Source organism: Balearica regulorum, chromosome 1 (genome assembly GCF_011004875.1).
Source record: "Balearica regulorum gibbericeps isolate bBalReg1 chromosome 1, bBalReg1.pri, whole genome shotgun sequence".
Lineage (NCBI taxonomy): Eukaryota > Metazoa > Chordata > Aves > Gruiformes > Gruidae > Balearica > Balearica regulorum.
In genome coordinates this window covers 130,996,416-131,010,741 of record NC_046184.1, presented here as the reverse complement: position 1 = coordinate 131,010,741, position 14,326 = coordinate 130,996,416, and the positions used below count along the sequence as shown (strand labels likewise).

General features: G+C 42.8%; 1 long non-coding RNA gene across 2 annotated transcripts in view; it reads right to left on the bottom strand.

The window, feature by feature from the left end:
- LOC142605105 (uncharacterized) overlaps positions 1 to 14,326 on the bottom strand; it is a 140,360-nt gene that overhangs the window by 93,085 nt on the left and 32,949 nt on the right. For both annotated transcript variants that reach the window (XR_012838870.1, XR_012838869.1), the window contains exon 2: positions 10,947 to 11,115. This is a non-coding gene — a long non-coding RNA (uncharacterized LOC142605105). The remainder of the gene's footprint in view (positions 1 to 10,946; positions 11,116 to 14,326) is intronic.

Genomic DNA, 14,326 nt, shown 5'->3' with positions numbered 1-14,326 from the left:
AATCATACTTCTATTTTCAGATTATTTTCATAGCTGCTGCTGAACATGCTTATGCAATTTTCACTTAAGAGAATAACCATGGAGACCTGGCCTGTATTAAAACGCTTGGGCCTAGCAATGTCTGGTATCTGAGCAATACAGTATTACATAAAATTCTTGGATTTTAATAACATTTCTGGATATTGATCAGTTAATAAACTTTGTTTCAGCAACCACCTAACAGATATCCAGCTACAACTGCTTAATGAATGTTTCCCTGAAATGAAATCTGGAACATTTCAGACTAGCAGACTGAGGGAGAAAATAATTCTCTGTAAGAAAAATCCCATGTTGCAGACTCAGTTCTACATAGCTGAAGTTCACTTTATTTCCACTGGGAGCATCTTCATCTTTGAAAATCTTCTCATACAGCATGGTGGTAGCCTTTTATATTCACAGTGATCACTGCAGGACCTGCTGAAACACACTGACGGAAGACGAAGGCCAACCATTCCCACGCAGTCCAGCTTCCATAAGCGCTGCGTCCCTCTGGCCCTATAGGTTCTGCATTGGCCAGAAGGTGTGCAACATGCCCTGGAGAAGACTGCAACACCTTGGGCTGCCTGGGCTGCCACGCTCCCATCTTTCCTTCCAGGCGGGTGCTTCTGGGGAGGGAAGAGCAGAGACTGGAGGCCTGTAGCCCATGGCTGTGCTCCACCAGGGGAGAGTTCCCCGGTACTTGAGCCTACATTACAAACCTGACACGGAGAGATGCCAGCCAGCCCTAGTATGAATCCAAGCTGGACCAGCACAGGCTTGCTTTGCAGTCTCACTGTACAGCCCTGACCTCAAGCCAATAAATCATCTTCCTCTTTCCCTCCTTAACACTTTTATAGCCCCTGCTACAGACACTGCCTCATAATATTATCACAAAAAAATAATACTTATGATGATAGTGGAGTTGAATCAGCAGTGAGTGCAAGTCTGGGACGGAGCCAATGAACAGAGCATCACTGACTGCAGAGAGGCAGCCACAGCTACGGCGATGTAACGTCGGGGATGGTGGTTCCTATGATAAACAATACGCCGCTTCCTTGCTGCTTCCACCAAAGCATTGTATAAGAGCACTACTGATCAACTGCAAGTAAATGGTATAATAGTTGCCATCCTGCTAATGTATTGGGGTTTATCAAGAAAATAGCAACAGTTCTGTGGAAGAGCTATTAGCAAATGTGCAAATGGAGTTTGTTTTATTATTGCCAGGACATCCTAATGCATTGGTAATGGCACCGCAGCAGACAGCCCCACTGTTTTTCCAAAATGGTAATACCCAGCCAAGCCAATGGTATACATTTCTCTTGAGTTCACAAACAGAACTTTTTTTGACAGAAAAACACACAGAGAGGGAAGGGGGGAAAAAACACAAACGCATACACAAAGTTGAAGCTATGACACCCTAGTTAGGGATTGGCACAAGTGAAAAGATACCAAAAATGACCTTTTCAGTAAGCAGATACCTTTCAATCTGTCAGTTCAACATGAGTGTGGAGGTTGCAGCTGCTGGACTGAACTACAAAATGTCAAAAACATCAACAGCAGATGAATCCTCACTGGTATACACGCTTGGGTTGCAGCATCATTTTTGCAAAGAAACTAAACAAAACAGAGCTTACTATTTTATTAGAGAATCACGTACCAGCTGAGGCAGGAAGGTAGCTCTGGAGATCATCTAGTCCAACCTCCTGCTCAGAACAGAGTCAGTGAGAGCAGGTTGCCCAGGGCTGCATCCAGTTGCATTCTGTGTATCTCTAAGGATGAAGACTCCACAACGTCTCTGGGAAACCTGTCCCATTGTTTGATCAGCCTTAGAGTAAATGTTTAAGTAGAATTTCCTCTATTTCAAATGGTGCCCATCGCCTCTTGTCCTGTCACTGGGCACCAAAGTCTGGCTCTGTCGTCTTTACTTCCCCAAACCCAAACCAATCAGATATTTATGCAAATGGGTAAGATCCCCTCAAGTCTTCTCTTCTGCAGGCTGAACAGTCCCAGCTCTCTCAACCTCCCCTCATATGACAGATGCTCCAGTCCTTTATATTCTTCATCGCCTTTCACTGGACTTGCTCCAGTACATCCATGTCTCTCTCGTGCTGGGGAGCCCAGCACTCCACATGTGTCCCACCAGTGCTGAGTGGAGTGGAAGGATCACCTCCTTCAACCTGGTGACACCCTGTCTACTGCAGCCCAAGGTGATGTTGGCCTTCTTTGCTGCAAGGATACATTGCTCACTCATGTTCAACTTAGTGTTCACGAGAAACTCAGGTTTTTCGGCACAGCTCTACGGGGTTTTTCCTCCTCAGGTGCAGGACTTAGCATTTACCTTTGCCAAATTTCAGGAGATTCTTTTAGGCCCATTTCTCCAGCCTGTCAAGGTTCCCCTAAATGGTGGTATGCCCATCTGGTGAATCAGCCAGTCCATTTTGTATCATCTGGAAACTTGCTCTGAAAGCCGTGTGTGGAAGCCTTCTATAGCCATTCTCACTGTGCAGAGACTATTGCTCTTAAATGTTGACTCTTTTTTTTTTTTTTTGCATGTTTAAGAGACAAGCAATTTATAGAACAATTTCACAAGTCTAGTTTAGCTTTATAAGTCTTTTTAGTTTAGCTTTGGGATTGAAAAACTTCAAGTACTTCAAACAATTATCACATGGCTTTCTGAAGCCTGCTACAGAAATCACAATAAAATGCCTGTTGTAGAAGAAGCATAACTAAACACACAAGGAAACCACAATTCACTGGGACTGGGACAATTCAATGCCTTCTGAAGACAATTATTTACTTCTCCCTGATTCACCATTACCTGAAGTATTTCTCTAAGTATCAGCAAAGTGTCAAAGTCAAGAAGAATTTTAACAGCTCAGCATATGAATTATAGACTAATACGGAAACAGAGCTAACTGAATCTGCTTGAAAGAAGATGGGACAGACAAGTTTGCTTGGGGATTGAATGCTATCAGCAATTCAGTAGTGCCTGCTGCAGATGATGTCCCGGTGCACACACATGGGAGAGAGGCAATGAAAGCCCATCAAAATGTCTGCGGTGGAAATGTAATTAGCGTGATCTTAAATATAAGATGGAGAAACTTTTATAGGTGTAGTGCAGGCTGGAAAGAGGTGTGGAACTAAAAGCAAAACTGGACTCCTACTCTGTTCAGAGAAATGGGATTTTGGAGGTGTTTGAAATAAAAGATTTGTAGTGAAGAAAAAGCAGACTCCGTATCAATTCCTTCTCCTGATGAAAAAGCTTGTAAGACCCTGAATAATGATTAAACCTTCAGGTCAAGGGTACACCTATCTGGACAGCACAGAAATTGAAATGTTATTCTTGCTGAGCCAAGGTGGAAAGAAGATATTCATTGAGCTTAATCAAAAAGTTAATCAAAAGTATTTAAACAAAACCTGGCACAAGAGCTAGAGGCTTCACTGGAGGAGTCTGGGAAACCCGAGGTTGCCTCTGAAGGGCTCAACAACCACAGCTGCAATTCTTGCTGGGGAAAAATATTTGAGTTAAGGTTGAACCCTGGCCTCTGAATTGCTTTTGGTGGTTTTAGGAGGCTTGATTATATGTTTGCTATTTACAAGAAAGGGACAAGAGTTTCTGGACAATCTCTGTAACTTTCTGTAAAAATCCAGGAAAGATCACTTCTAAATATCCATTTTAAGAATCAAGTAGGTGCTCACAAACCAAGAGTTCAACTATTGATTTATACAACAAATTTTTGTTCTGTTGGCAAAACCCTTGTTATTTCACACAAAATGACCCTCAGAGGATATGGATTAGCCGCATTTTTCTTTGGAAGCCTCTCAATGCCTCAGATTTCACGGGTGACGGATAGCCATCTATATTTCAGAGGAAGAGCTGCCATGCAGGAAAGCACCTTTCAGACATGAATCACAGAGTAGGTGTTGATGATAGTGGTTCACAGTGCACTTGCAGCACATAGGAAGTCTCTTCAGAACCAAAAGTTAATTTTTATAAATAAGACAAAACCAAAACTGAATTTCGGTATATCAAGCAAGAGCTCCACTTGATTGTGGAAGAGTCATAAATCAGGCAAAGGTCTGCCCAGCAGCATAAGCCACTTGCCAGCAGAGTTATCTGCAACACTCAAGTCTCTGGCAGCAATTTTTACTAATGAATCCACTGTAATTAACTCATTAGCAGTTGTTCCAATGACTTTACCACTCTAAGCCTGTGAGGCTCCAGAAAGCTAGCTATTTTAGAGGCTGTAAATTTTGCTAAAATGTGGCAGACATTTGCACAAGGGTTTCCTCAGTCAACAGAAGTGTGTTCAACTGCCTTACACTTCTTGGAAAAACGTAACCTTTGTGGCAACCCTTCCTGGCAGAACACATCCTACAGTGCTACTTCATGGCTACTCAGCCTACATAGCAAGGCCAGCAATAAACATGCATCCTTTTATGCTTAACAGTGAGGTCTGTCTTTACTTTTGGGGCTAAACAAAACCTCCTACAGCTACAGCTGCATTAGGGACTACAGCAGCTGGCAGTGCTGACTCTGTGCAGCAAAGAACAATAGATGTATAACACACAAAGGTCATCACTGTGACAGAGTGGGACCTGCTCTAACAAGTTATGAATATGTAATACAAAATGAAGTTTGACAGGTGTTTTCTGTTCTCCAGGCTGTAGTCCTGCAGAATGTGGAAAATTGTACTCTTCAATGGGTCTTGCAAAAGCTACTTAGACCCATTGCTGTGCCATACCACGCCCCATGCCAGTCAATACTGCTCCTTGGCCAGGAGTGCATGATCCAAAGGCTTCCCTGCAGAAGACTGCAGGCAGGAGCACCTCGTCCAAGTCTACACTGCACACCTTGAGGCAGTGAGTCAGGACCAGACACTGTGTGGCCAACTATTCAGCACCCTCTGCCAGCCTCACTTAGATCTCACCTGAATTCTCTGTACATGCCATGTACAAGCCCAGAGTGCTGGCCAGACAACAGTAACCTCAGTGTACGAGTGAGACACTCAGGTGGGACCAGAGGGAGTCCTTCCAACCTGGGCAGCCCTCAGAGCTCCCTGCCCCTCTTCATCAGGTGGACAGCCTTCCAGTACAAATATATTGTGGCAAAAGAGGGAGAAAAGCCACTCCACCCCAGGAACCAGCTATGCTTTCCATCCTTATCTGTTCAGAAAACATTCTTGCCAGTATGCCCCAAGGACAACACATGCAACTCCTAGCCTTCCCAAGGCTGGGCTCCCTGAAGATCCCCACTCACATGGGGGGTGCTCTGTTGGAAGTCTCTCTAGCACACACGTGTGTTATACCACCATCCCTGTCGACTCTGCTTCTACCAGCTGTGCCACAGCCCTCAGCATGGAGGAGCAGGGGGTCACAGAGACACTGTGATATGTTTTCCTGTGTGACTGATTCTAACCCATGCAACAGATCTAGAAAAGCCTAGCCTTCCCTCAGTACATATACCTAGTACAATCCTTTGCACTGTAAAGCAGAGGATCTAGGTAGACTTGTCGCTTCAAGAATAACAACACATGTTTCAATGCTTAATAAGTTGTTTCTTGTCTCAGATGCTCAATGCAGAATAATCTGCACTTTATTTTTAAATATTGAGAGAAAGAGAATACATTTTATGAATGATTTGTCATCATCTTCCAGTTTGGCAGATAACACATGTAGCTGGGTCATGGTTTCAAGAGTTTCATCACAGTTCCGCAGTAGTTAATCATTTTCCAATGAAAGCTAGGATTCTTAGACACTCACAACATACCAGGCATCAGAACTGCAGGGGGTAGAAAAACAAAAAAACCCAACTAATTCTGAAAGACTTCAGTGAAGATCATGAGAACTTGCAGTCCAGCCAATGCCTGCCCAAGTCTGGGTACAGCTAAAAACAAGCACCCTGGGGTACTGGTCTGCCTGGTCACCAGCCTAGTCAGGACACACCTGGGTGCTGGTTTGCCTTCATTTAGCTCTGCCTGCGGCCACACTCTGGCTGCAGTAATGATTACAACTCCTAGTGCACCAAAAACTTGGCTCCTCCACGCTGAGAGGATGCAAGATCTGTCGAGCCAAACACTCTCCCAGACAGTGTGCAGGACAGCAAGCAGCTCAGCCACAGCCCAATTGCACTTGGAAGAGCCCAAGGCACCAAATCTCCCGTGATCTGCCAGCAGAGCAGCAGCTCTGTGTTGGCAGACATGAGCCCTTCAGAAAGATAACCTTCCACCACTTGTGTGGCCCTGGCACTAGCTGACTGTCCACGTCACGGGAGACAGGACAGATGACCCAGAACAAAGTCAAAAGCAGCAGCAAGCAACAAGCAAGACAGGACCTCACTGCAGCTCTGTCAGAGTGTGCCAGACAGGTGAGCATACAGCTCTGAAACAGCAATCTCGAACCTCTGGTGTAACTGATAGCTGAGGGCGCTGTCCTCACATCCTCAGCTTATTTTCATATGCAAATCTGGCCTCATCCTGTGTCTTTGATGAATAACCTTTGCTACTGCTACTGATGTCCTCTCATACAGACTATGCACTTGCCACAATCAACTGGTACAATCCTAGTCTTTCTTGGACTGCTGCATTCCAGTTTTAAGAGGAGAGGAAGACTAAATTTGAAGCTTAATTATTTAAAATAAATTAGTTTCCTTGCTTACGAGTTAGGGATGTGATTTAACAAGTCAGGGACTGACATTTAAAAGTGTAGTGGTGAGTCAGATTGAAAACCAGGCTGTGCCAAAAGGGTGCAGTTGAGAACCAAGTGAAATGCAAATGTAAACTCTCTGGAGCTTTAATCCTGATTGCAGTATTACTGACAAAACTCAGCCCAGAACTGACCCAGATTCATCCTGCCTAGCTTTTTAAACATAGATGTGACACCCCATTTAGAAGCTATTGTCCTACACACCATCTGTAGTTTACAGAGAAAAATCAAGACCTCTGGGGGAAATCAGCCTGATCTGAACCCCAGATCTCAACTGCCTGCTAGCACTTCAGGCCTCCAGTACTCCCTTCTCTTTTAAAAGAAATCTCGTGACTACATCACCCCTTACATCTGTGAGCTGTAGGAGTCAGCTCACAAAAATCTGCTTTAGACACCAAAACTTACTAGAACTTACCCTCTCTACTCAACTTTCATAGCCTGCTCTCTTGCCTGCTCTTTTACTCTTCTATAAGGACCTCTGAGGATTGCTGTGGTTTATAAGCATGCTGCAGCAGGCGCCATTCTGCACACATAACAGGTATCGCTCATACCCATGTTGCTGTGTTAAAGCATGGAGTTTATAGAGCTATCTGGAAAATAACTCCAGCTGGTTTTGAGTACCCATGGACACAGGACTCAAAACGAAGCCTTATGAGTCTTGTACTAATACCTCTCAGTTTGTGGTGGCCTCCATGGCTACCAGGAACACTGCTGTTTTGTCCATGAGGACCCACATTCTTCTTCGGAAAAGCTGCCCCAGCCCGTACCGCCATATGGGGTTATCCCATCCCAAGTGCTGGACTTTGCCATTTTGTCCAGCCTGCTGGCGTGCCTCTGAATAGCAGCCCTATCCTCCAGCCTACCAACCATGCTCCCAGCCTGGTGTCATCCAGGGAGGGCTCTGCCTCTCTTTACTGTCCTTCAATACATCCTTCCAGGCATTTCAAAAGGAAACAAAAAGTCCCAGTTCTGCTTCTTTTTGTTTCTTTCTGAAGCCTGAATGATCCCATACAAGGGGGATGGTTACAAAGTGAAATAAGAAAGTATGTGTGACAGAGTCTCACTGATTACTGTGAGACTGTATTGATGGAGCTCCGAAAAAGGAATTGAAGGAAAAACTTTTGGTATTCTTGTGTTTTAAGGACACACAGACAATGGAAGATTCCTATTTGCCTTCAAGGCACATAAATTTTTACTGGTTTTATTTGCTGGAAACAAAGCGTAATGTTCAGTATCACAGCACAATGCTAGGGATCTGCAAGTTGTATAGTCACTGGATATATCAATAACATAAAAAATGCAGTTTAAAATTGACCAAATATAAAATAACTTCTCTGAGGGCAAAGAAACAGAACAGTTTACAAGGCTGATGGACCATTGAAGAAAAAGACTCAAGAGTTCTTTCAGTAAAGTTCTCCAATCCTTCACGCTGTAATAAATATTTAAAAATATACATTGTACTATGCTTAGCCTGGAAATCAAGAGACGATACCACTAATATGACTAAATAAATAAATAAATAAATCGATTCTACTATCAAAAAGCTGTGCTCATTTTACAATCTTTTCAATAGGAGAAAATATCATTTCCTGGAGTGAACTCAAGGTTAAGAGGGATTAAAGCAATAACATTCAAAAGAAGTGGCATTTGTTTATTTCATTTAAAATAGGTTGGGATTAATGAGACAGAAGAAAATATCAAGATGACTTAATGCAAGCTATGGAAGATTTTAAGGTGTCCTTTCATGCTGAAGTGCAATGCTAACATAGCACTTACCAGTTCCATATTTCTCACCTTTCACTAATTTTCCCCCAGAATTCTTCAAGTTTATAAGCAGTTATGTTTCAAAATGACCAGGCTTGCAAAGCAGCTTATTTTTTAAGAGAAGTACTGTCTAGTTTCAGTATCCTAGCAGGAAATTAAGATTCTGCAATCACAGTTTGCATCTAGAGCTAAGAAAGCATTAGCTGTCTCCATCCTATAAACCAGCTTCCCAGCTGGGGAAAACTGAGACCCTCAGAAGGTCTTTAAGGACTGTTTATTTCTGATTTTTCCCCAGAAAAGACAATAGGCCAATCGTTAAAGCACACCCACATTAAATATAGGAAATCTAATTTCAGGTACTTCATTGGTATTGAGCATAGCAGGGATTTTACACAGGTGTCACAGGGCAGTGCCCCAAGTGGAATGATACACTGATAGTAGGAGCAATCTGTAAGTGGTCCATGAGCTGGGAACAGCAGCAGCATACCCCCATATTGCACAGGTGCTTCGGCAGGGCCTGCTGCAGCCACCAGCCTGCAGTTCACAGGGTTAGAAGTGCAGCAGGGTCGGGAACAGAAGACTGGGGTCAGGCTCCAGATTTTGAGGGTGGAGCTGCATAAGAAGTGATTGGTTTCCTTAAAGGGAAGAAAGTCGCAGGGCTGCTGGTTGGAAGGCACCTCTGGTGGCCACCCAGACCAGCCGCCTGCCCAAAGCAGGGTTGCTGCCAGCACCAGATCAGCTCTGTCGTGGCTTTGTCTAGCACAGTCTTGAACACCCCAAAGGGCAGAGAGTGAGCCACCACTGCTCTGGGAAGCCTGTCCCAGTGCCGCACCACCCTGCCAGTGACATGGCTTCTCATAACCCCTCATGTTTGAAACCTCCAAGCCTCAGTGTGGCCATTTACCCCTTGCCATACTATTTGCCTCCACCAAAAAGACTTTGGCTCTGTCATCTCTATGACTGTTCTTGAAGAATACACTACTATATACTGTACTCACCCTTCCACTTCTTCACTGATTCACTCAGCCTCTCACTATAGTTCAGGTGCTTTCGACCCCTGAGCATCTTGATAACCCACTGCTGGACCCTCTTCTGTATCTAAAGGGCTGCTACTGCTACTGTAAGGGATATCCAAACAAACTGGGAAGCCCTGCATTAGGTCACTTCAAGGTTTCGCTCCTTTTCTTTCCCTTCCCTGAACAGCTTCTTTTGCAGAACAATCATATTACCACAAAGAGTTGCAATGATACAAATTAACCTTATCTTATAAAAATTAACATCACCTGAAAGCTGCTCCATTGATCCATGACAAAATATGGGTTTGTCCTCTTTACTTGAGGTGCCTAACAAAGACAAAGAACGAAACAAAGAAGGATCTAAACCTAGGCTAGTCCTTTTTTCTAGCTGATAATCGACAAAAGCACCTGTAAAGAGCAATTAATCTCCCTTATCTTAGCTGACTTAGTGTGAGAGGCATCACCTCCTGGAGTTGTCTACTCACTTCATTGCCTACAAATGGAGCCTAGGGAGACTTACTAAGGGTTAGAAATCAAACTTAGGGTAGATGACTCCCATGTTACTAGCAATGTTTACTAATAATATGCAAGCTAAACAGACGAGCTAAGTTCCTCTCCTAAATTCCAACTGGTTCTATAAAGCAAGCAGGAGTAAAAATGCAGTTATGTTTTGACAGAACAACAAATAGTTACAAATCCAAATGCAAAGATGGCATTTAATGGTGCAATTTGCATCACTCTCCAAAGCTAATGCGTAGCCATTACACTTTTTTTAGTACAGTCTAAAATGTACAGTATATGTTTAATTCAAGAGTTTAAAACTTACAGACTCTGGGAAGTTTAACTGCTTTCTTATCACAGTGGATGCCTTAACGCTATCCTCTTACTTCATGCATATACCCTATGAAATTCCTACATATGATTATAAAAGGAACACATGACATCTCCAAATTTTATTCTCAATTGCACATCATTATCTTATATGGTTTGTCAATATTATACTCACGAAGTGTAGAAACATAAGCTCTCCTCTATTAGAAAACCACTCCAATGCCCAAGCTCTAGTGTTATTCATACCTCAGCAACATCGCAGCAGATTTCAGTTATATCAGCATCGCTGACTTTTTCAAAGCCGACAGCAAGGAGTAAGAGCATTGTGAGGGGTCATGCACATTTCATGAATGTTTTGGCTGGGAGAGGTAGATCAAAAGGCATTTTGGCAAGGAAAAAGAGGACCCCTAGGAACAGAAACTATAAGAAAAGGACCTTAGTTAAGAATTAATCCGCCTCCTTGCTCCTGAGTAGAAGCAGGCTGGAAGTGAACTGAAACCCTGGCTTGCCCCCAAGCAGCTAGGAGGTATGACAGACTAGACCAGACCAAGATAGACAGGAACACACAGAGTGAGTGGGCCTGGAAGGGAAGAGGAAGAGGAAGAGCGGTACCTTCACTCCCATGTGGAAGCAGTCCTTCCTGAAGACACAGCTGTAAGATGCAGTGTCGTCTGAAAGCCTTCATGCAAAAGGCGTGATTTCTAGATGAGATGTTTTTCTAAACCCCTCAGTTGTGCAGCTCAGAGTGCTGCTACGGCGGTGGTTGACTGATACTGCCATTCTGTCAAAGAGAAATGGATGGGATCAGTGAAGAAATTTAAATCTTAACTATGACAGGTTTTTTTCTTCTATAAAATGCATCATTTCTTTAAGCTGCTTCTGCTTTCTGTGAAGCTGCTTTTATTTAATTACAGAGTAGAAAATCCAATTGTGCAAAAACCAAAAGATGTTTCCACTATAAAATAAATCTCAGTTTCAGAAACTAGTTCATACGATCTGTGCTTCCACATTTCTCTAGGGGCTGTGGACTCTGGCTGCAATACAGCTTCCAAGATGTATTCCATTTTTTAGCCTCATGCTAAAGGTAAGGGAACACATTATAGGAATCTTTCGCAGTTCATCTCAGATGTGTGCCCTGCATGCTTTGCCCAGAGAAGGGAGGAGAACATACCCCAAACGGGAACACCTACAAAACAAAGCGGACCGTATGGAATTGCAATTCTATGCTTTTTAACAGAAACACTGTAGTTCTGCCTATGTCAAAAATATTCGAAGGAGAAATATATTTAGCTGATGGGATGAGAAATTCAGGTGTGGCCAAGGTCTTTCTCAGCCTAGATAAAGTCTGAGTAAGAAAGAGAGGGAAAGAGAGACAAATTCACATTACCACTGGCACTGAAGACATAGAGGTTAGCTGCGGGAAAAAAAGGAGAGAGAGAGAGAGATACAGGTGTACCTATCATTTAATAACAAAGTTTTGGCAAATATTCTTATCCTATAATTTTAGCCATCACTAGAGCATCCTCCAAAGAGTGGCGCAAAGCAAGAATTCAAATTTCTTCAGCTACAAGAAGCGAAGACAGACCAGATTCCTAACTCAGGGACCTATATCCAATGTCTCTAGTTAAAGAGAGGTATTCACTTGCTTCTGTCAAAACGGGAGATTTATATTTGGCCTACCAAAGTATTCTGATACATAACGTTGAAAAAAATCCAGCAGAGAATTAGTAGTAAAATACCTCAAACCTAAGCCCAGGACAGAGAACCACCCTGTTACATACCTCGTAGTCACGACCTTCAGCTCCAGCACGCTCTGCCTCTAAAGATCTCTCATCTATGTTTCTATCTAACGAGTCCAGCTCACAGAAAGCTAGTTCACTGAGCACATTTTCAGATCAAAAACCTTATTAAAGGAACAGAATGTGAGGAAGATAGGACCAGGTGATTGACAGTGATTGTATTGGAAATGGGAAAGGTTGCACAGCCCTTTCTGAAATGCAGATTTCCCAGGACTGTGAGACATTGGGATCCAATGCCGTGTTTGGCTCATTAAACAGCTTTTTAGGACTGAAGGGATATCTTCAGAGTCTCACTTTACAGGCCATAACATTTCACTGTTTAATTCCTTCATTAAAGCATTGAGAGTTCATTGTGCTGTAGCATATATCTAGATTAAAAAGGATTTTCAAGGAAAAGATGAATCTATAAAACTCCTAGATAAAGTTATTCCAGCAGTTATTTAGCCTTGCTGTAAAAAAATACGCTCTTTTTTGTAGCCTGAATTAATCTGGTTTTACTTTAGAGACTGAGTACCATCGCGCTTTCACTCACTAGATTAAAATGTCATCCCGTATCAGAAATGTCGCTGCGTAGCAACTCTTAAACCACGATAAAGTAATGTGCCAACCTTCTCTTTGGCAAAATAAAAAAAGATTGAGCTTCTTCACTTGTTCTGACAGGCAGCATGTCCAGACCTCTGACTCTGCTGGAAGGATTTCAGAGGCGTTTAAAACATCAGCACCACAACTGGACTCAGACCCCAGCAGCAGTTTCCAGCAGCACAGAAGTCATATCATCCCCTAACTAACTCCTACTGTGTATTTCTTCACCATGCATTCATATCATGCCCTAACTATGATATTTCTCCACCACACATATATAGGTATCCCCTGGTTTCCTTAGTCCCACACTGCACATGGGGTGGTTTCCCGAGTTTCCTGACTGCGCGATGGCTATGTACCATGATGCCCAGTTAGGGATGGCAGCTGTGGAAAACAAGGGCCTGAAACACCTGAGTTACAAGTACCGTGAGGCACTCTGATATCTCATGTGGACACCGTCTTACGGAAAACTATACTGGAGAGTCAGAAATACCTGAGCTAGTTCTTAAAATCTCCGCTGTGGCAGCACTATGCAACTAAATTTATCTTGTTTCTTGGCAGTCTGCAGCATAGACATACTGGGTAAGATTCATCTGGCCAAGTGTAGACATATACATCTGAGCCAGACACCCTTGGCTCCTGTACGGACATCTTATCTGAGAGTAGGTGTTTGAAATAGATTACATGAGTCATGCCTTAAAAGAGCCTACTTTTCTCCGCAGATCACACAGGGAACCTAGAATAGCTCAGAGGTAGGCACCTCCAGGCTGTAGTAAAGTTTGCCAAAATGAATCCCACCCACTCTGAGGAGAGATGAGAGACTCTCAAAAAACACGGCAGAAATTTTCAGAAGTCCTGTTTTTGTGTTTTTCCTCTTCCCCTTTCCATCAGGCTTGGGATGGAAACACTGAGAGTTTGAGGGAAAATTGAAAAGAAGTTTTGACAAACTTTTTCACTCAAGATGAACCTTTCTGAGTACTGTATGAGACTATTGGTACTCCTTCACTTCAAATCTTCATGTATTGAGAACTCCAGATGAATTTTTGTTTTATTTAAAAAATCTCTAGTGGAAAGTTACACTTTTGCAAATGACTTTCCTTCTTGTTTAAAACTAGCACTTTTCTCTTTTCAATATTTAGTAGTTTCTTCCCTTCTTTCTTTGTAACTTAGAAATAGGACTGGAAAAACGTGAGTGAACGATTCAGTGTTTGCATTATGACACTAATGCAAGTCAGGGGTACTGCACTCAAGCTGGTGATATCATATGAAAGTTGTTGGAAATATATTTCTTTTTTATTATTCTTACAGTTGTTACCATGAAAGTCTTACACACACACACACACAAAATTATTTAGATGGTCTTTGCATTTGTTTATGTAAGGGTCAAGGTATATAAAATAACTTATTATTTTCAATTGTGGCAGCATTTGCACAACAGACTTAAATCACATCCACCTTTATGTTCACTAGATAAATCAACCAAGAGGCCCTAACCCTCCTGGAATGCAAATATGTTGAGAGAATCAGGAAGATGTAGGCACAGAAATGCCATTCACTTGCCAATACCAATTATCAAACATGCTACTGGTCTTAAAGTTGCACTAGATGAAT